The sequence below is a fragment of the Natator depressus genome, chromosome 1 (assembly GCF_965152275.1).
Source record: "Natator depressus isolate rNatDep1 chromosome 1, rNatDep2.hap1, whole genome shotgun sequence".
Classification (NCBI taxonomy): Eukaryota; Metazoa; Chordata; order Testudines; family Cheloniidae; genus Natator; species Natator depressus.
In genome coordinates, this window is record NC_134234.1 from 78,188,234 (window position 1) to 78,209,599 (window position 21,366).

Genomic DNA, 21,366 nt, shown 5'->3' on the forward strand with positions numbered 1-21,366 from the left:
GGTAATTTTTTAAATCAGTAACTTCCAAAAGGTGTTTTAAACGTACACAGCGATTGACTTTTTTGCTCCAATGGTATTTGCCAAAATCCATTCAAAGCATCTAAAGAAGAAAAGTATTTTGCTCCTGACATTTGTTCAAATATTTCTTCCCTAGTAGGTATTTTAAAATGTTCCCTTTTAACATACTTATTTAAGTCTTTTGGATCTAAACATAAATGTAACTATTCATCTTACTTTTCTAATATTACTAATGAATTCATCCAGTTAGTCGGTTCTTCCACTCTTTTAATTATATCTAATTAATCAACCTTCCAAAATTCTTTTGTATCCTAAAGGTTAGGGTATTTTTCTAGTTGCATGTATAACTGGTTTCTTTGTTTCATTTAACTCTATTTTACACATTGTATCCAATTTACCAATGTCAATGAATAATTCTTATGTTCTATTTCCTGTGTTTCATAATCCTGAATAGTCTAAATTCTACCAATTAGATTTAGTGCTAAACATGCTTCTAAACCTAAAATAGAAATACCTTGTCCCCTTAATTACTACAAATCTTATATCTTCTAAATTATTTTTAAATGTGATCTGTAATTCACAAATACCCATAACAGAATTTTTTTCAGCACTATAAGATTGTAAATTAACATGCATTTGTTCTCTGAATACAAGTTTTACTTTTAGATTTTTTTCCCCAGAAATTACATTAGCTTGTGTACCTGTATCTAGTACATACAAAATAAACGTTCCATTAGTAGAAAGTATAACTGTCCTATCCTCCTTGCAGTTTATGTAGTACCTGTTTCAAAATACCCAGAAACAATGTTTCTTCATCTGTAATGTCAACTCTCCACTCCTTATTCGGTATCTTCTCTGAGACTTTTGAATTTTGAATTAAATATTTATTTCTAAGTTTTTTCAGACTTTTCTGTTTACAAACTTTTGTGAAATGATTCTGTTTCTTTCAGATATGACAGGTTGCTAGACATTGTTTAGGTTGGTACTTCCTTCCATATCTAGAACCGTCTTTAATACTTTCACTTTGTTTTCCTCCATAGACTTGTTTGTTTGTTTTTTTACTTATTTCTTATTTTTTACTTTTTCTCCCAGGTCCGACTGGCACATCAGTTTGTTTTTCTTCTAAAATGTGCAACTGTTGATTAAGTTCAGCAGTTTGGCAAATACTCACTGTTTTTTCCAGATTTAGATCCTACTCTTCTAACAGTCTTTTTCTTACGCTAATATCTTTTATACCCATCACAATTTCATCTCTTAGCATTGACTCAGATAGATTCTGGAAATTACATGTCTGACTTCTTATCTTTAGATCTATTAACATGATTCAGAAGTCTCTCCCTCCATTTGATTACTTGAGTGAAACTGAAATCTTTCAAATGTTTCATTTCTTTTTGGTAAATAGCATTCCTCAATTTTTTTTTAAGATAAACTCGTAGCTCATTTTCTAGCATTAAGCTCATATGAATTAAATAACCAAATTGCTTCATTATCTGCAATATTCAAAAAGATGGCAACCTTTTGTTCATTTTCCTTAAGAGTACATCCCAATGCCCTCAAAAAGAAAATAATTCTTCTTTAAACTTTTTTCCAATTTTCTACAGCATTTCCTGATATTTTTAGAAATGTGGGAACTCTTAATTGATCCATCTAATTTCATTCAAAATTGTTTTTCACTGCTGAGTAACTTTTATCTCACTTTTTAAAATAACTTCTGCTGGTTTTTTACCACTTTCTTCACTCCTAGTATCATGTATTTGTTTTTTATTCAAGTAATCCACTACTCTTAATAATAATTCATTGCTAGTAACTCAACAACAGTCTTTATGAGATACCTAGTTAACATATATACAGAGTCTCTTAACTCAGGTCAATCTGTCAGTCTAACCTAATACTCACTGTATGCGCACACTGTCAGCTCCCACACCCTGGAGATTCTATCAGTTCCCTTAAAGCCACACTTGTGATGGTTGGGAGCAGGGCTCACTTCCAGTTTACGTATTATGTTCCTAAAGCTCATGCATCAGGGTTTCAGCCAACCACCTGCAGGGGTCAGGAAGGGATTTCCCTCTCCCACCCCCTACAGCTGGAGATGGGACATTGGGGAGAGTGGGCCAGAGCTCTGAGCTGGCACACTGAGCTTTCTCTTTCAGATGCTTAGCTGGCTGATTCTTGCTCACATAGTCAGGGTCTAACTGATTGCCATATGTGGAGTCGGTAAGGAATTTTTCTCCCAGGTCCAATTGGCAGTTTTTGCCTTCCCTGCAGCATGTGGGTGTGAATGTAGGTTACCTGCCAGGATTAGCTGGGGATAGCTCATTTAAATATGGTGCACCTCTGCCCCTCCTGTTTTCTGCCTGTGGAATGTAATAGTTTAGTCTCTTATGTGCCTCATTTGCTTTGGTCTCATTTCCATTGTAGGTTTTAGTGTGTGGGTCGGCTTGGTGGGCTTTGATATACTGGAGGTCAGATTAGGTGATCGAGTGGTCCCTTCTGGCCTTAAACTCTATGACTCCTAAAGGAGGGGAGCCCAAGCTAAGCAGAAACTATGTTCCTGGAGCAGGGGAGCCCAAGCTGAACAGAAGCTGCGCTGCTAGGATGGGAAAACTAGAAGGAGCCTGGACCAAGGTAAATAGTGCATGCAAGTGATGGCAAACAGATTGAGTCTCTCACAGAAGGAAGCAGAGATAAATGGTTTTCTTTGTACTTTGTGTGGGTTTTCTGTTAAATAAATGATACTCTCGGTGGAAGGTGCTCCTTAATACATGAAGCTTAATTATACCCCAGGCTGCAGGGAAATTGATCCAGATCTCTTCAGGTGCACCACATCCAGCTACGGGGCACATACAGAGGACAGGCCTGCACTACAGTATGAAAATGTTAACTTTCTTATTCTTTTTTGACATCTTGAATACCACCATGGATCACATCAATGGATATTTCAGCATCTCTGTAAGACAGTTCTTTTCAAACCTGACCTTTAAATGCTGCTGCATATACTTACTTCAGGTAGCCTTAAAATAGCTTTATTTTGAATGTTTTGTTTACAGATTTTTTAAAAAACAGCTATTTTTGTCAATCAGCATTTCTTCTGATTTTCTCAAATATGACATTTGAATTCATACATTTTCTCTTAAATTTTGGTTTTACAATTGATGTTAAAAACAAAACAAAAGAGGAAAACCGCAGTCCTCTCACACTGATTTAGGAGTGAGTAAACTTTTAACTAAAACACTTTTCCCCATACTGTTCCTACCTTACACACCCAACCCACTCAGATCCAGTGGCTCTGTAGGCACTGTAGTATAGAATTAGTTCTTGATTCAGAACCTAAGTATTTGCTGAAGTTCCATTGACTGACATGCTTAAACTGGAGAATGTGCTAATAAGCTTTCCTGAACAGGGATGGGCTTAAGCATATGCTTTGTTGAACTGGGGCCCTAGTGTTATGGGGATGAAGATTTAAAAGCCCTCTTCCCTTCTTTCAAGTGTCAGAACTGGAGTCTCCCTAACAAAAGGAGGTGAGCTAACGACTGTGCTAGCTTGTGGACTACAATACCAAGGAAGCATGGTATGCTGGCTAGGGGATATGTCTAGTCCCGAGGAGAGCTAACATGTGTCAGTATCCTGGAGGGAGAGATTTTCAAATTATTGAAATTTAGTGGGAGTTAGGCACCTGACTGCTATTTGTGCCTTCGAAAATTTCCCCTGTGGTCTGTGTTATGGGCACCCCTAAGGTGCAAACTGCTCTGTTTCAGAGCAATAGCAAAGCATGCTACTAGGCCCACCTAATGGAATCCTGGTTGGTGGGAATGCTAATCCCTCTCAGCTGATCCACAAGCACAGAGTTTGGCCCACAGATGATGAAATTAGAATTGGCTAAGATCCTTAGGTCAGTGCTGCCAACGCAGTATTGACCTCTGCAGAACATTTTCCAGACCTTTGCCCACCTTCCATTGACCCTTCCCTCATTGGTCCACATACCTGTTACTATTCTGCTGTGTATCAATAATACCAGAAGTAGTGCCTCTAGTAAGTCTCTGTGATGAAGAACGGCTTCCATATGAACTAATTCAAGTCCTGATCCTGCAAAGAGTTGAGCACCTTCCCCTCCCAACTTGGGAGAGGCTTAATATCACACAGGATCAGGCCCTCTGTGTCAGTGAATATAGTGCCAGGCTGACAATATCCTGGACACACCTTGTGGAATTAAAATAAACTTTGTTGAACTAAGTTAAACCTTAACGAATTAGGCTAATGCCTTCGGGTTCATTGCATTAAGAACGCAACTGTGTTTGTGTTCTTGTGGTATTGTATGTAACTCCTCTAGGAGGAGGGGGTTGCTAATGTAATCCCCCTGGTTATCCAGCTGCTCTGGTTCCACCCTCTGAAGAGGCTGGCATATACTACTTCAAACTGGATACTCCATGGAGCAAATAACAAAGAAAGGTTTTTTTGATAAATAGCCTGGTTTTAAACAGGCTAAGGGCCTCCTTCCTGATCCAGCAAATGGACACGGCCTTTGGTACATTGAGGGACCCAATCCTTTGGTTAGGGTTGGAAGGACTGGGCCTACAAGGTCTTATAAGACTGCGGGCTTCTTCTGAGCTAAAGCTGTGATGAACTTGAAACCACAAGGATGGGTGGGGTTTGGAAGGACTGCTCCTGCCAGAGCCAAGGATAGGTCGGGATGATCTCTGGTAAGCTTATTAGCACATGCACAGGTTTTTATTGTTTTTAATCTGTTTTCTCTGTAGTGCTTTACCATAAGAATAAAATAGGCTTGCATCAAAAACTGTGGTAACTTACAACTGTGGGAAGTAACCCTGTTAACTATCTCTGAAGAGAAAGCAACCAGTGTGCTTGGGCAACATGTCTCTTCCGTGAATAACAGTATGGTAGGAAACTGTGTAGCCTGGAAATATCCCAGTCAGAAGGGAGTGAGATGCAGATCTCCACCCAGGAGAGGAAACAGCTAGGGAGCAGCAAGCCCGGGAGTGGTTGCTCTTGCTGGACCACAGAGGAGAAATACAGGTGCAGTTGCCTTGAACTGTGACAGACACATAGGAGACCTGTTCCCATTGAAGAAAATGAGAAAGCTTCAGTTGACTTCACTGTTGAAGGATCAGACCCCTACCTGGGAAGTGGAGGAAACTAACATGGGGTAGGCTTGGCAAAATCTGATTTTTAAAAACTGACAGATAATATCAATGTTTATTTTTAAGCGTTTTTTTTTCAATGTATGTGTTCACAGTTGTGCAAAATTATGGGTTTTAAGCTTTTTTTATTTTTATCAATTCACTTTTCACAGGCGTGGGAAATTATCGCAAGGGAGGTCAGACAATAGTGACAGGAGATGCTGAGATTCAAAAAATTAAAGCATTGTAAAAATTCATATAGTCAACATTACATGTCAAAATATAGAAAGTAAACATTCTTAAAACAAACAAGTTCTCAAGTACCATTATTTTTATTTACTTATCTGCACATTTCAATGATCACTGATGGATTTTTTTTTTTTGTGTGTGTGTGTACGGTGAAATCAACATTTACTGACATTTACCAATAAAAATCTAAGCCTTCCAAGCCTAAAAATGGGGCTTTACACTCAAGATTTCTCACCATCACAATATAATGCAAACTTTCGCAGGAAAAATTTCATCAGGCTCACATACACAATCATTTTCTCATACATAAAGAACACGATGTTGATGGCTAATACACCATATTGTTGAGCTCTAATATACTATATAAAATATCTAATGTTGAGCACAATTGCTAATACAAAACACTCAAGTGACGGTTCAAAGAAAGCATACTATTAAAATTATAGTGTGTGAATTTGGTAACAAAAATTGTCAGCTTCTGACTGATGTAATCACCTCCCTGTCTGGGTGTCAAAATAGGTCAACAGAGCATTCTCTTCACAATAGCCTGAAGTAAATGCTGTATTCCAATCTAAATCAGCTGCAGAAGAGGCATTCCCTCTTTCATATAGATTTATTATTTGTTATGTTCCTCCTGGATAATATTAAATCAAACAAAGATTGGTTTGATTGGACAGCTCTTCAGCTGAGGAAAACGCCTGCCCATAACTTGGCACCACCCTTCTGTATGCTCACACCTTCAGCACTGTAGCTCAGTAACGTAAAACACTCTGCAGAGCCTCAAAGTTCAGCTCAGCCAACCATGGCAAGGTCAGTCAATTAAGCAGGAGGAGCGTGTTGAGGGGAAGGTGGGGGTGGGGACTGCAGCATGACCACAGCCCTAGCGACCATGGCTCAGTTTCTAATGGCAACCATCTCAAAAGCTCCTCTGTGTGCAGCTTCATAACAAAGTGTTGAAAGTGCTGTTCTGTGAACAGTGCATCCTCCCTTACCAATCCTGATTCAATATTTATCTTCAAAGCTGACAGCTTATTGGAGAATTCAGTATGAAGATTCTACACACTTAGGCAGGTAGTGAGAGATTAAAATACCGTTTTGGTCCCACTACTTTTAAATCCTGTGTTCCCCAGTGCCAAGTATCACATGCAGTCAGTGTGTATCTATTACTTGGAGCCACTTCCCTTCTCCATGTTAATATACTACTAACTGTGTTCTAAAGGTGCTTGCAGATTCATGGCTGGGGTAAGCCTGATTTCAATCATTTTCTCAGAGCTGAACATAGGAAAATTAGATTAATTCAGTCATACCAATAGACAATAGTTATGGGGTTTAATAATTGAAGGAATAGGAATCATGAAATATAAGTGAAAAATCTAAAAACATCTAAGACAGTATAACATTTTTAAAGAACTTGCAGACTACCTTCCCCTGTATGGAACAAATAACCCTCGTCAAAGACACAGACTACATTTATATCGCACCCAATCTGAAACAAATCTGTGTGCTGTAAACATACAGAACTCAGGGCTGTCAGCTAAACCACATATTTGCCCCAGGGGAATAGGACTCAGGACCTTAATACTTGGATAAAACATCAAAGCACTGAACAAGTCAAAGCAACATTTATATTTTTTCACTGTAACAATTTCATGATTATATACAGTATAATATATACTAGTACAAACAAGTTTACTTTGCTTATTAAAACCAATCAGAATGTTGATACATTTCTATCAACAAACCAATAATCCAATTTAATCTCTCTTCCAGCTAGCAAATAATTGTTTTGAGAACACTAAAAAGACAGGAAACATGGAGCAGGTATGCCAGAAAAAGAGGATGAACCAGTACACAGATATTGACATCTCTCCATTGAAATACCACCCCCTCGCCGCTGCCCCCACACCCTGTACTTTTTCAAACATCTCGTTCTGACATCACAAATTTAAGCATAGCTGTTCTTTGCATGTTCTGTACAGGATGAGTAGGTGAACTGATTGATTGGTGGAGTAAATGGGTGGTTCAGTAAATGTGTATAGCAAATGCTATCTACCCATGGTTTGATTTCCTTAGAGTGCAGCTGTACCAACCAAATCAACATTATAATATTGTATGAAATCTCTCAGATAATCACTGAGATTTTGCCATGATTCCCCCTTGCCTCTGTATATTTCTCCCCCCATTTTTTTTTGGAAGGGAGGGGCTCAATATGTCTTTCATGTCTCTGATAGCTCTGAGGCTTCTCCAGACCTACAATATTTTGCACACTTCTCTTCAGGCTTGGGGGAAAGGGCCAGTATTAATTAACTGAGCCAGCTTTTCCCAGTTAGCAAGAAGCATTCACTAGAACAGTTTGGCTTCTAGCCACCCACCGAAGAAACCCCTCCCAACAACTTATTTTTAAATTCAGTATTGTTAATACTCTTATTTTAGCTTTCTTTTGAATTGTGTCCTCTAAGCCCAGAAGGTATGCAATGCCCTAAAGCCCCAGTGACACCTGCCGGTGAGGACAGAGTTCATTTCCTGCAGACTTTCAGATAAGTCTCTTTGCAGTGCAGAGCTAATGGCAATTATGCAAGAGGTTGGTTATCCTTTCCTCCCCAGGGTAAATGGCCTTCTCATTTCCAAGGCAGGTGAATGCTGTCAACACACAGACCCCTGTTCTCTGCGGAATCAATTTCCAACCTGACCAGGCCCCAAGAAGTGGATTTCATTGTTTGCACCATTTTGCTGTCCCTTTGTTCAGTGAAAGATGCTTACTGAGCCTTATGATTTGTATAAATACAAGCCACATTATACATTACACTCATTCACATTAGAACATATTGGTTTGTCATACATGAAGTTTAATTGATGCAAACTTGAACTTCAGGGTGTTGAGTCTTCTGGGCAAACGCTGTCACTGTGATTCAGTGCTGTATGTTCCTTTGAACAGAACAAAGATAGAAAGATAGAAATCTGGATTTAACTGCCCTATTTCTTTCTCTCCATAGTGTCAATAGGCAATTACAAAAATACAGTTGTACTACTGAATGCACTCAGTATTACTTCTTGTGTCTCCTGCAGTCTTATTGCAAAATATCTCATTGAGCCAATCATTTGCATCCCTGGACAGAGCAACTTGTGTGTAAAGTCCATGTTAGCAGATCAAGCATAGCTTTGTTTGCACTTATTCACTGCTCATCCAGCACTGCAGTAAGTGGTTTTGCATATTAAATAAGTGCACAGTAACCTTCCTTTACCTCCTCAGAGCCCCACCCCCTCCCACCCAGCCTCAGGAATCAACACTGTTGCTCAGTCTGAGACACACTGTGAGGAAGCTGCCAGGAGGTTGCTATAGTAACTGTTCTGCTTTCAAGAGCTATTTTCCTGGTTTGAGGGGAGATGGAGAAGGCCAAAAAAAAAAAAAAAAACCCAACCTGGAGAAAACTAGGCAGCCTCTGACGAGAGTTCAGATAAAGAAGGTCACAGTAATTTTCTGGCACTGACTAAAATAACCAAGCGGATGTGGGAGTTACAAAGCAACAAAAGAGAAATAGGTGAAGTAGAAGGGCAATAATTAAATTATTTGGTAATGTTCCTAAATTGGAGCATTTCAGATTTATATCAGCGCAGATCATCTGGATAATATTTTATGAATCTTTTCATTTTTCATCCTGAGTTACAGTAATTTAAACACAAAAGGCTAGATTCTGAGCTCAACTTTGCCAGTTTAAATCTGGAGTAATTCCAACAATGCCTATTAAGCTTCCCTGGATTTGCACTGGTGTAACGGAGAGAAGAAGTGGTCCAGAATACCTAATTTTACGAAAGCATGGAACAAAGGTGGAGGCTAAAGGCTGTAATTCTAACATCTGCAAACCATTTTCTGAAACGGTCTTTCAACAATCAAGAGTATGTTGGAAACAAGGAACAATCTGTCTCTCTCCGCAGGCTTCGGCCACTTCTGAGTAGTGGGCCTAAAGAGGTAAGTCAAGTCGCATGCTAACCAGACTTCCACTGAGTGAGTTGACAGCTATTATTTGAATACAATCACTTGTAGAAGTACAAGCAATGCAACCACTAATTCCAGGACTGACAGGGAAAGACACTGAGGGTTGAATGCTCAAATGGAGTTAGGTTCCTAACTTCTATTTAGGCTCCTAAATTCAACTGATTTCAATGGCAATTGAACAATTCAAACTCCTTTCGAGCATTCATTCCTGTCTGATGTCATGGCATTATTGCCAGTGTAGCCCAAGAGTATACATCCAGGAATGACATAAATATATGATAGGTCTATAGTGATTTTGTAAAACCATGAGGGCAGGGGTGGGCAAACGACAGCCCCTGGGCCGCACCTAGCCTGTCAGGGCTTTGGATCTGGCCTGTGGGATTGCCTGCCCTGTGGTGCTGTGGGTTCCGTGCCACTGCTGGAAGCGGCTGGCACCAAGTCCCTGCGGCCCCTGGGGGAGGGAGGGCAGAGGGCCCTGTGCGCTGCCCTCGCCTGCTGGCACCCCCTCCACCCCCGCAGCTCCCATTGGACGGGAACAGGGAACTGCGGCCAATGGGAGCTTCAGGGGAGGTACCTGCAGGTGAGGACAGTGCACAGAGCCCTCTGCTCCCCCAGGAGCCGCAGGGACGAGGTGCCAGCTGCTTCCGGGAGTGGCGCGGGGCCAGAGCAGGCAGGGAGACTGTCTTAGCCCCGTTGCGCGCCACTGCCACCCCAGAGCCGCTCCAGGTAATTGGTGCCGGGTCAGAACCCACACCCCGAACCTCTCCTGCACCCCAGCCCCCTGCCACACCGACCCCACACCCCTTCTGCACCTCAACCCCCTGCCCTAAGCCCTTTCCAGCACCCCATACCCCAACCCCCCTCCTGCATCCCGCACCCCCTCCTGCACCCCAATGCCCTGCCTTGAGCCCCCTGCTGCACCCCAACCCCCTTCCCTGAGCCCACTAACCCCTGCCTTGAGCCCCCCTGCTGCACCCTGCATCCCCTCCTGTGCCCCAACCCTTTGCCCTGGGCCCCTTCCTGCACACCGCCCCCCCTCCCACACTCCGCACTCCATCCTGCATCCCAACCCCCTGTCCCAGCCCTACGTTCATGGCCCTGCATGCAATTTCCCCACCCAGATGTGGCCCTCGGGCCAAAAAGTTTGCTCACCCCTGCATTAGGGTATCTATGGAACAGGTTTGTTAAGGTCCTCGAGTGGCTGGTCCATATAAGGGATAAGAGCCTAGTGATAGAATTATTTTTCACCTCAAACGGTAGATAGCTGTGCTTTGGTGCTGACAGTGGTAGGTTCAGTTTCTACTGATCACCCCTTGTGCTCGTATGTATCTGGTCAGGGAGTTGTTACACCCATAGCAAGTAAGTACTGGAGCTGGATTTTACAGTGGGAGTCAAGTATTTCAGTTGTAGCCACGCTGTATTTAAGAGATGGAATATTATGTGTGGAAAAAATGAGTTTTAACTTGTCAGCTTTCTGTAATTATATATTTGTTATTTTCTATGGTTAAGATTTGCCATAATAAAACAAAAATAAAATCAAACAGCGAGAAGGGAGAAGAAAACCGACTGGGTTGAATTGTGCTTCAGGACTGGGTTCTAATGTCCCATGTGATGATTTGTCTGAAACGTTTTTGATACAGCTAGGTAACACAAGACAGGAGCAAGAGGGAGTTAGGGGATTAAATAATATTATTTTAAAAGTGGAGAGCTAGGAAAACATAAGAAGTTTGGAACTGAATCTAATCCCTTGGGCACCCCTCTTCATAGCAGGTGTGACATCACACACGCTTTACACTTTTCCTGTGTCCATCGGCTGGAAAGAAAAGTTGTACTTGGATGGGTGGATATAATAAGACATGTGGAGAAACCAAATTAGCAGGTAAGAAATTCTTCAAATTCATTTTTTTCCTTTCCCAGTAAGAGGCACTAAGATAAGTGGCAGCACATGGTTTATAGTTGCATTATTATAGCAGCCTTCCCAGGTGGCCAGTTCAAATGCTAACTAATAGTTCTGGTGCTAACTAATCTGGCAAGAAGATTCCAGTGGGTGGAGGAGAGGATAACAGCTGCCTTTCAAATCTTACACTTGCCAACATAGGCATATGAGGCTTTTTGTTGTTCCAGGAACCTCTCAAGCACAGAGAAGGTAGAAGTCCTATGAATTGGAACCACCTGCTTGAACTAATGTTTTGGCAAGCTCCTGTTTGCCTGGAGTTAGTTCAGAATATTCTGGGCTTTGTGGAATGGGAAGCATCCACAGAAATTATTTGCTGCCCCTCATATATTTTCAATACCATTGTTGTCAGACAGAAAACACGTAGTGAACAAGCCTAATCAGTGTGAATCGTACAGAGTGTGCCACTACTCTGTACTGCCATATTCCATTGTATTCTTGACTGACACAGTAAATCAAGTGCTCAGAGATTTGGTGGTAAGCCACATTCAAAACTGATGCTCCAAATAATCCTGCGGTTTCATTCATTGTGTTCTGTCACTCTCAAACCCTTTAACACACTGTATTGCAGGTTTTGTGACATTTGTTTTGGAGAGGCTAGTCTGGACAATGCTGATAGTCTCAAACAGTCCCCAGAGTGTAAACATGCAATCCAATATTTGTCCATACCAAAGATTTGAGCAGGGTGCCTTAAGCTTTCCTCAAATCACACTCATTTACTCCACGGAGCTAAAGACAAAAGCTAAAGCCAAAGAGCATAATTTTCAGTGTTGCTTAGCACTGACAGCTCCCATTGACTTCTAATGGTGTTTTGGTTGCTCAGCATTTCTGAAAAACCAGGCCATTATGGTTCTAGAGATAAATAGGTGAAAGAGAACATTGTAACATAGGTCAGCTGCAGCCATTTGATCTATATGCCTATCCATCTCATGCTCATCACTGTAGTATTGAATACCTAAGAAATGACATGGTATCTGAGTCACATATTACATGAGAGGTTTGCTGGCTTGAATTGGCATCATCAATCCAGATTTCTATAGTTCCTAATCCAAACATGGGCAGATCTGTTTCATTGTGTGCTATGTATGATGTTCATGTAGCCATTTCCTGCAGTGTTTTCCTAGACTAGGTGTTAATATGTATAATAATGGTGCTGAAATCTATGTTGTTGATCTTTGATAGTTCATAGCAGCTTTTTTACTTTAACAATACAATAAAACAAACTCTTAAGTTGTGTACTTACTTGCCTTACTGAGTGATGGATTGTGCCCACCCAACTCCCCACTGTTTATGATGCTCACGTGTTGTGTCACTGAGGCAGAACTATTTCTTTTCTTCTTTTGTGGAGAGCTGACAGCTGCAGAGGCCACAGGGAAAGGAGCTGCAATATTCAAGGCAAGATGAGATGAAGTATTGGAAGAGGATTCCAGCAAGGTTAGAGTTGATGAAATGGCTTACAGAGTTGCAGGGGTGGTAACAGGCAAATTTATAGATGGAAGAGATGTGAGAAGAGAAAAAAGTGAGTTGAATGTCTGAGATGATATTAAAATTATAGATAAAAGAGATAAAGCAGAGGATCTGGTTTGAAAAGGGGAACAAAGTTTGATGACGCTTCTCTTCACCAAGATGTCAGGAATGCAGCTGCCTCTGGGCTCGGTTGCCGAGCAAACCAATGAGCTCATCTGAGTGTTATAAACCCTCACTACGTTTTCAATACATTAAAACACCCACAGCTGGTCCATGCCAGCTGACTCAGGCTGCAGGGCTATAAAACTGCAGTATAGACATTGAGGGTCAGGATAGAACCCTTCCCCTTCGCAGAGCCCCAGAGCCCAAGGCCCAGCCTGAGCAGCCTTACACTGCAATTGGATAGCCTCAAAGCCTGATTCCGAGCCAGCTGACATGGGCCAGATATGTGTCTTTTATTGTGCTTCCTAGTGGGTCAGAAGAGCCAACAGATCACCATTTATTTTTTGTAGCAACACCAGCACAGTGGCTGCTCAATGCATTCCACACCTTCAGACCTGCTTCCTGCCCAGCCCTTGCTCCAACCCTGGCAAGCTCTGCTTCAGCCCTAGTTCCTGCCTACTTCTGATTCCAGACTTATGGGTCTGACCACTGGCTTGTCTCCTGACCATAACTCCAATTCTGCCCTTTGGTTCTGTTCTGGTTCCTGGTTCTAGATCACAGGCTTGCCTCCTGACCGTGCCTCTGATTCTGCTCTGACCACTAGATCAGACTCCTGCTCTGATCCCTAGGTTGCACTGGTTACACCTTGGTGTGTGACACAAAAGAAGTATTTGTGCTTCTGAAACATCTAGAGAAGGAAATTCAGGTAAGTGTGTACCGTTTTTTGTTTAGTTTTCACAGTGAAGCCTCAGTCAGACAGGTAAATCACCATACAAATGTCCTGATAATCATTTCATACATTATACGATGTTTTCCTTTATCAACATTCAGAAACATTTATGTTTAAAAATGCAGATTGTTTTTCATCAATTACATAACAGAATGTTGACACTATATTGATAATTTAGACAATAAGAGTAAAAAAGAAGAATGTAATAAAACTACAACTTGTGTGGCATTTGAAATCATTTTATCTAATATATAAAGTAAATACTTTGTCATCTTAGCCATAAAATCTTTGCTTAATATCCCTGGACATTTATGGGTAGCATTTTGGCAACTTGTGGGAGCCCATATTCATGAAAGAAATAGAAATATATTGAGAACAAAAATAAATGCAAAACTGAATAACTATTCTAAAGGACAACCAAAAGGCATTTCCTAATCCGTGTTATGATAAACATGCATGAAAATTCCATGAAAATCAAACTAATTTACTGTTTCTTTTTCTTCAGACAAAAGAAGTCTGATGAAGAAGAAAAACATGTATGTTCCTACATTTCTGCTATAAATTTCTCCATATCTCTCCTTAGTGCTCACAAAAATGATTCTTTGTATAGAACTGTAGAATCATTGGATCCATGCAAAAACAAAGGAAGAATAAAGCTTCTGTAGTTGGGCATTATCAGAAGGAAATACTCTGTATTCTCCTATCTAAGTTTAGTTTTGCATAAATGTGGTAGAAACCTAAAAAAACCAACAACCACTCATTAGATGGAGTTTTCAAATGTAAATAAGTCAGTATAGTTAAACCAATTTACGTTATTCCAATTGTATATATTCACACTGTTGCGGCTGCACTGTTACAAGCTTCCTTGCATTTGTGCCATGTACGTACACTGTGCTGTACTAGATCAATTGTTGTCCATCTTTTGGATGGGTACCCCAGGGTACTGGCACTGCTCCCAGGCCTGCTGCATTCCTACCAATTTTCATACTAGAATGTGGGATAAATCCAGGAAGCTAGAGGAACTGTGGGAAGAGTGGTGAATCTCTTATAATTCTCCCTGCTGTGTCTCAGAACTCACTTGGGTGCCTCTGCCATTACCAAACTGTGCCCATATTTTACATAAGCCCAGACCGTCAGGCTTTGTGTGCACACGTAAATACAATGAGCAAACTTTTGGTCTGATCCAAATACCACTGGTGTTAACGGGAGTCTTTCAGACCCTTAAAAGTGAATTCAGTTTTTAGATACTTCAAAGGTCTCCTTTATACTAACAATGGAGAATACCACTAGAATCAGTAATCTGGAACTGCTGTGAACTTTTTAAGTGTACCCACTGCATGTGTGTGCACATTTAGGAATTTTTGTACCTAAACTGGCCTTATAAAAGATGTGCACAGATATTTTTAACATATAGTTCTCCTGTTACTGGAGTGCAGCCCTTAAGAATTATTGAAGGTAAGAGCACATGCAGCCAGCTAGAATCACCATGGAACCAAAGGATTTTGTTTCCTTCTGCTAAATAAACCAGGCCTGAGAAATCTACACTCTTAACTTCCTTATTTTATACCTTTTGGTAGGGGGTGAAAATTCTAAGCTCGATGGCTGACATTGCTAGCTCAGCAAAGGGAGTCATCAGAAATGTCATGGTGGTAGGCATGTGAGGAGTCAAGTCAGTTGCAATAAGCTTAACTCAGCTGGAACTTGTTCTTTGCATAACATATATTTCACCTTGATATCCGTGCAATGAAACAAGATATCCATTTATACCAGCGGTTCTCAACCCATGGCCCGCTGGTATAAAGGGCCCGGCTGACCCCAAGCTCCCCTCAGTTCCTTCTTAACCCCCCATGAGAGTCGCTGGAACTGATCTTCTTGCTCTTGCAACTGCAAGTACTCTCAGTGGACTGTGTTTTCTATTTTATTATAAATAGTTTAGTTAGCTAGGTTTTTACCCCATCTGAGGGTTTTATTCCATTCCCAGAGTTGAGGGATGACTCTGGCACTGGGCTTCAAGGCCTGCATTTCCTGCAATAATGCTAGGCCCCTGAGCGACCCACACTCAAGTTACTTGAAATGCCTCAGGATAGCTCATATCAGAGCTTTGCCAAATTTTCAGGGACTTTGAGCCTTGTACAAGGAAAGATAATGAAGCCAAGCTAAAGTTTCTACTCACGGAGGTGGCCTGGAGACCTCCATCTGAGCTAGATCGTTCAGACTCGGCACCGAGTGCTTCAGTATCAGCATGGAGCATGCCTCCTACTGTGCCTGAATCCCGGCACCGTTCACCATCCTCGGTGCCTAGGAAGAGGCATAAGAAGCAGACTGCTGAGAGGGGGAGATCCCCAGCACCCAAGTTGGCTAGTCATGGGTTAAGAGTAGACTACAGTCTACGTTTAAGCAGTCCTTTGCTTCAGAAAATGGTGATTAAACATCCACCACCCTCATGTGAAAAAACTTTAACCAATTTGTCAGGCTCATTGGGGAACTTTCTTAGATGGAAAAGATTTTAACACATCTGCACTTTCATTTGTTTCCTTCACTGCAGAGCTCACTAACAGATCCGCACTGTGAAGCACACTAACCAGACGAAGAAGTTGTTTTCTAAGTTCCGCTACAGCATCAGAAAAGGTTTATCCCTCTTCACCAATCTCTCCCAGGACAATATTCTGCCACCAACTTTTATGCAATGCCCCTATGGGCTCTGATAGGAGTTTCAGATGTCTGGAACTATAAGCAGGACATAGCTCTCACTGATACATTAACAGTTTCAAATGCAGCATCCCTTGATTACAGCTACTCAGAGTAATCGATAAAACAATCAATTTTTTTTGTAACGAGTCCATCTGAAAATAGTTTTCTCACAGATCACCAGTGCCATGATTTCCACACTAACGGGCTTGATCTTGTTGGTTTTGTTATTATTTATTTCAGATAATTGGAATTAGTTGCCCATTGCATCGCATGTCTTGTAATTGCAATGTTCAAACAAATGATGTTAAATAAATATTTACATACCTCTGACTTTGTTTTGTTGTTTTTTACAGGGACTTTTTTAAAAAGCAAAGCCACATTGAAAATTTACTCCCTGAAAGTTTAGCAAATTAACTAGGCAGCACACAGGTGTGCAGTACTTGAGGCTTGCAGCACTACAGGAAGAAATACAAAGAGTGGTGTGGGAGGTTGGGGAGGAGGAAGCTCTCAATCTGATGCAATTTTTCACTATATGCAGCAGTGAGGTTGCTTGTATTTATAAAATCCACTTTAAAAATGTCACAGTCTGTCAAACACTGCATCGGTGGATATTTGTGTATTTCCTAGAACATTGTGTTTTATGCTGAATCAACATCGAGCCAATCACATTGTTTACTCTAATCCATATTTCCATTTGTTTTTCAAACCTACATTAACTGAGTGCCAGTATCAACTCATTATCACCCAAATGCAGCAGGAGGAGCATCACTGGTCTGCCCTGAGTTAAATGAAGTCCTACTACTTTGTTCTGCACCCCTTCCTTTCTTAAGGATGGCTCAAACCATGCAAAATATTGTGCCTGCTCCTCAGCTGATGGTGGCTTCATTGGTTTCAGATGAACTGCACTAATCTACATCAGCTAACACTGGCAAGCACGGCATGTGTCATCTTGCCTAGTAGTTGGAGCAAGACTCCAGCCCACCAGTTGGAGATAAATCTAGATGAGGCAGGTCCAGGAGCAACGCCAAGGGTCATCAGAAACCAAAACCTACGCCAAAAAGTTAACCAGAGTTGCAGTCAGAAGGTGGAGCCAGCAGTCAGAAAGAATTAAGGGCCTGGAGCAGGATCAGGTACAGACTGGGGATCAAGCAGGATCAGGCACTAGCTGGAGGTGGAGCAAAGCTAGAGGCAGTGGCAGCAGAGAAAGGGCCAAGCACAGCTGCAGGCTGGGAATGCATTGAGCAGCCCCTGGACTGCTGCTGCTACTGAACTTAAGTCTCAGCCAGAGGACTCCTTCAACCAACCAAGCAGATGGCACAGTCACACAGCTTCTATCACAGATGGCTGCACTTGTTAGGTTGCCAGTAGATTGGCTCTGCTGTAGGCTAGGCCCCTGGCAGCTAAGGACCTAGCCCAGTATGTGCAGAGTAAATTGTGTTTATAAAAACTTACATTTATGGTTATGAAATGATCAAAAATAACCTCTAAATTTACAAACCCCTCTGTTGTCCCATGCATCCGAACCCTGACGAAATCCTGCCATTTCTTTTTCTCTACTGTCAATGCTTTTTGTTCCATTCCTAGAGCTAAATCTCAGTTTCATAGATTCTAAGGCCAGAACGGATGATTGTGACCATCTGATCTAATCACTTGCAAAATATGAGCCATAGGGCTTCCCTGAAGTTATTCTTGTCTGAACTAGAGCATCTCTTTTTGATATCATTTTAGCATTCTGCAAAGCAGTGAATCAATCAAAGGTTGGACAAGCAAAAGTCTTGGAAAGAAGAGGTTGAGCATCTAGAGGAGGCATCAGGAAAACAAGATGTGAAAATAATATACATAAAGGTTAAGTTGTATGGAAGCATAAATCAGGGTAATGATGCAAGCGGTAAGAAAGGCTACCAGTAAACTTACAACAAATGCCAAAAGAGGTGCTAGAAGTATGGAAGGAGCAGTTTGACCAAGTGCTGAACCCCGTAGTTGCATCCAGATGCAAGCATTCTAGACAGCTAGATGAGTGGCAGCTTGCAAGGCAGAATGGATATCAGCACTGAACCACCATCAGAAGAAGAAGAAGAAGAAATAAAAAAATGCAGTGAAGCAATTAACAATGGGAGAGCTGAAAGAATAGAATCATAGAATATCAGGGTTGGAAGGGACCTCAGGAGGTCATCTAGTCCAACCCCCTGCTCAAAGCAGAACCAATCCCCAACTAAATCATCTATAGACAATGTAAATAGACAATGTAACAGTTGAGCTGCTAAAAGCTTGCAGGACAAGTGCTATCAAAGCATTAGAAAAAATATTCAAGAAGGTAGGAGAGCAAGAGGAGGTACCAGATGACTGGCTAAAGGCAATAGTTGTACCAATATTGAAGAAAGGAAATCCTGCCAATCCAAATAATTACAGAGGTATAAGCTTATTGTCAGTACTGGGAAATATCATGATGAAAGTAATTGTCAGATTACACTTTTAGAGGAAGTAGTAGTAGTGAGGAACAGTGTGGTTTCAGATTAGGCCTAAATTGCCTCAAATATGCACACTGCAACAGTTAAGAGAGGAAAAAAAACAAGAAAGGAGATTAAAGGTGTTTGCTGTTTGCATCTGCTTCACAAAGGCATTTGATTTGGTTTGGAGGGAAGCATTATGCAAAGCGACAAAATCATATGGCGTTCCAGATAAGATAATTGCAATTATCAAAGCTTTGTATGAAGACTCCTGCAGTGCCATGAGAGTCGGTGGAAAATTAAGCACCCAGTTCAATTCCAAGTTTGGTGTAAAACAAGGGAGGATGAAATCACCATCACTTTTCCCCATGTTCTTAAGCTGGAGATGAAGAATGTTAGACAAGTTGGAGGGCATGACATTGAGTGATCTAGAGTTAAACTCCTTAGTTTATGTAGATGACATCGTTACAACTGACAGACACATTTGAATTAATGATGATACCCTTTGCTACATTGAACAATCGGTATAGTTAACGTGGACTTACAATAAATACCAAATGAGGAAGCGGTTGCATCTTGGAAAAGAGACTATAGGCAGTATTGAAATGCAGCAGCGGCGAAGTCATAGAAAAAGTAAAATCTTGTGTGTTCCTAGGAAGCTGGATCAGCACGGATGGTTCAATCAAAGATGAGGTTAAATGGAAATGTGCTTTTGCTACAAGTGCTGCACAGAAATTGACAAAGTTATGGACAGATGAAAACATTAAGTTTGGTACCAAAGTAAAAAAGTATCATTTGATGCTAACAGTGTACTAACAGCATTACTATATGGTCTGGAAGCAGCTGCATTAAATGAAACAGGCATCAGAGATGATAGCTCTTTGAAAGATGGCAGGTGTAAAAAGGGAATGATTTTAAAAACAAGTGAAGTTAGATGGAGAGTAGGATGTGAAATCAGGATACAGGATTGGGTCCAATCAAAAAGATTACAATTGTGGTTACTCTTCAGAAGACAAACAAATGATAGGATGTCAAAGAAAATAATGCAAACAGGTAAATTGGACTTAGGCCTGGTCTACACTGGGGGGGAGGGAATCGATCTAAGTTACGCAACTTCAGCTATGTGAATAACGTATCTGAAGTCTACGCACGTAGATCTGCTCACCGTGGTGTCTTCACTCTGGTGAGTCAACTGCTGCTGCTGCTCCCCTGTCGACTCCGCCTGTGCCTCTCATAGAATATCCGGGTTGGAAGGGTCCTCAGGAGGTCATCTAGTCCAACCCCCTGCTCAAAGCAGGACCAATCCCCAATTTTTGCCCCAGATCCCTAAATGGCCCCCTCAAGGATTGAGCTCACAACCCTGGGTTTAGCAGGCCAATGCTCAAACCACTGAACTATCCTTCCCCGCCCTAAAGAGAAGGGGCTTGGAGAATGCAGGCAACGATCCTGCTACCTCTCACAGCGGTGGACTACAGGAGTCGATGGGATAGTGCTTGGAGGTCAATTTATTATGTGTAGACTAGACACAATAAATCGACCCCTGCTGGATCAATCACTGCCTGCCGATCCAGCGGGTAGTATAGACATACCCTTAGACGCCGACCACTGACTAGATGGTGCAACATCGTATGCAGGGACATCACCAGGCTGGGCTTAATGAAGGAACACACCATGGACAGGAATGAATGGTGATAATGTACTGCTCCCTGTGTCTGCAAAGATGCTCAGGAATGAAAATAAGAATATCTTTTAAGAAAATATACAATCTTGATATAAAAATTACCAGTGATGGAGTATGTACCACGATCCTTTTTAGTTTTTTCCAAAGGTTAATTACCCTCACTGTATTTAAAAAAAATGCTTTATTTTTAGTGCACATTTGTCTAGCTTCAACTTCCAGCCATGGAATCTTGTTATATCTTTGGCTGCTAGACTGAAGAGCCCTCTATTTTCTGCTCCACATGTAGGTACTTAGACTGATTAAGTCACTCCTCAACCTTCTCTTGGATAAACTAAATAGACAGAGCTCCTTGTGTGTCTCATAAAAGGCATATTTTTCAATCCTTCAGTCATTGTTGGGGCTTTTCTCTGAACCGTCTCCAATTTATAAATAGCCTTCTTGAAGTATGGACACCAGAACTGGACCCAGTATTCCAGTAGTGGTCACACCAGTGTCAAATACAGAGGCAATACTGTGACACTGTACCCCATATTCTTCATAGTGCTATTATTATTATACGATTATGGCATAATTATGATGCATTTTGTACAAGATGGAGCATGTAAGGTGTCATTGGAAAAGTTATGATTTCCTGAATATTGGTGCACATGTATCATTTTTGTGTATGAAGTTATGAATATTGACTATGTATCTGTATTTCTCACATAATGACACCTGGGTGACACTCCCTAGGCAGGTTTCAGAGTAACAGCCGTGTCAGTCTGTATTCGCAAAAAGAAAAGGAGGACTTGTGGCACCTTAGAGACTAACCAATTTATTTGAGCATAAGCTTTCGTGA

The 21,366-nt window shown here is 41.3% G+C and overlaps 1 long non-coding RNA gene across 2 annotated transcripts; it reads left to right on the forward strand.

Annotated features, from left to right (window-relative positions):
• The first annotated feature begins 8,334 nt into the window (after positions 1–8,334).
• LOC141982268 (uncharacterized) lies at positions 8,335–16,601 on the forward strand. Of its 2 annotated transcripts, none has more exons than XR_012638002.1 (6): positions 8,335–9,369; positions 11,167–11,275; positions 12,699–12,784; positions 13,534–13,685; positions 14,215–14,245; positions 16,255–16,601. It is a non-coding gene; the product is annotated as an uncharacterized LOC141982268 (long non-coding RNA). The 2 variants fall into 2 exon arrangements; XR_012638001.1 differs by having other exon boundaries at positions 8,336–9,369; positions 11,164–11,275.
• Positions 16,602–21,366: the final 4,765 nt, after the last annotated feature.